Raw genomic sequence first — 2,084 nt, forward strand, 5'->3', positions numbered from 1 at the left:
ATTTATTGTGGCTGGAGATGATGGGCGTTGTAATCCACCATCATCTGGAGTAGCGCAGGTTGGGAACCCTTGACCTACGTTTCAGTGGCCGCGGCTCCTAACGAGCCAGCTTCCCGTTCCTGGCAGCCGCTCGGGTGTCTCTCCTGGCTCTCCGGCCCCACGCTGCCCTAGAGCCGCTCTACCTGACGAATGTCCAGCCTGCAGGCAACGCGGCTCTCCTTAGGACCGGGGCGGGAAGTGAAACAAGAGCAACCCGAGCTGCCGGGAAACAGAAGCAGCAGCACCCGCAGCAACGCCTTCCTCAAAACAGTCCGTGTCCCGGGAAGGAAGAGACCAAGTCGGGGCGGGCAGCAGGAGGAGCGCGACCCATCCAGCTCCGCGCAAGAACTGCAGTTCCCATAATGCTGCGGGGCGCCAGAGACCCTCGCCAGGGCACGTGATGCTGACTCTCGCTACCGGCCAATCGAGCGAGGCGTCAGTGCGCGAGAAGGCAAGTCTAGCCAGAGGCCGGAAGTCGGGGCGCCCTCCGTGGGGGCAGTCCCAACGTGACCATGGCAACCGAGGACCCAGCCCCTGAGGACTAGGAGCTTTGTTTCTGAAAGCCTCGCGGGCGGCTGGGCCTGTCAGCCCAGCCCGCGCCTGTGAATCTAGCCCGGCTGCCCCCACCGGCTCTGGAGGGCAGCAGGCCCCTCCCCTGGCTCGGAGACAGGGCCCACAGCCTGCCCGCTTTCAAGGGCGCTCGGCCCCACCCACCCCCTGCAAACCCTTTTCTGTTGCAAGAGCTTTGACTGGGTTGCCACTTCTGTCTTTAATGTTGCTGACTGACTTTTAACTGTATTTATTTATTGCATTTCTTGAAAAGCAGGCGGGAACCGGAGTTGCCATGGAAGCAACCTCTTCCTCGGTCTCTGCTGCACCGGCCCTCCTCCAGTCAGGGAGCCCTGCTGCAGTAGCCAGAAAAAACAGCCAGCAGCAAGGCAGCCACCTCTTCCTGATCCATGCGCTGTGGTTAGGTCAAGGGAAGGGCCTTGCAGTTTTCCTGAGAGCCCCCTTTTCCTCAAAGACTTGGGGTGAGTAGAGACTGAGGTGTGACACCTAACCCTTTTCCACATTGCTGCATGAAGGAAGCGCTAAGCTACAGACGGTGGCCTGCTCCAGCCTGCTGGAGGCTGCTTAGACACAGTCTGGGGTGAGTTGCATCATAGCTGCTGCCCCCTTTGGCACTAAGGTGAGTGTCACAAGGGTGATGCAAAAGTACATCTGAGGGGTGACTGAAGCACCACCTGCGCAGCTCCTGGTTTATTCAAAGGCACAGTGACAGGGCTAAAATACCAACAGAGGGGCTGTGCCACTCCAAGGCCTTGTCAGGAGGATGACACAGTACTGCAGCTTTGGGAGAAATGGGCCAGTATTCTTGCAGCTGTGGAAAAATAAACATGGTCCCGTTCTCTACGGCTGTAGATCTTCTAGGAACAACCACTTTCAGAGCATCAGAAATAAAGGTATTTGTAAACAGCAGTCTGTGATGTTTGTTTTTGATAGAGGAAGTCAGGACTTATGCTGGTATCCTGCATAAAAATATCAGAGAAAGCACTGCCAACTTCCTGCTGTACATGGGTGAGGCGTAGAGCAGAACATGGCGACCTGAAGAGACAAGCACAGAATTCTAGCTCACCTGTGCTGCCACTGCCTGACCAGCTGCTGTAGCAGCCACCAGTACATAGCACATCGGAGAGCATGAGTGTTATGGCTTCAGCAGCTCTGCCCTTTCAGGAGTGCTTTTTTGGGGGCACTATACAAGCTTCTGAACTCTGGAAGCCTACATCTGGCAGAAGGTGAGGTTCTGGTCTTGATATGGCAACATTTGATATAGAAACAGTAAAGTAAATCAAGAAGCTTAGCTGGGTGAAGCAGAAAAGCAGGGACAGGGAACAAGTTAGCTGTGGTTAACAAAACTTCTCCAATACCATGTGATTCCAGACATGCTCAACTTAAAGAGAGAGAGAGAGAACACCAAAGGGAGAGAGGCCTGCTCTGCCAGCCACCTGTAAAGCACAGGCACAGAGACCACAAGCTGGAGCCAC

The sequence above is a fragment of the Hemicordylus capensis genome, chromosome 8 (genome assembly GCF_027244095.1).
Source record: "Hemicordylus capensis ecotype Gifberg chromosome 8, rHemCap1.1.pri, whole genome shotgun sequence".
Lineage (NCBI taxonomy): Eukaryota > Metazoa > Chordata > Lepidosauria > Squamata > Cordylidae > Hemicordylus > Hemicordylus capensis.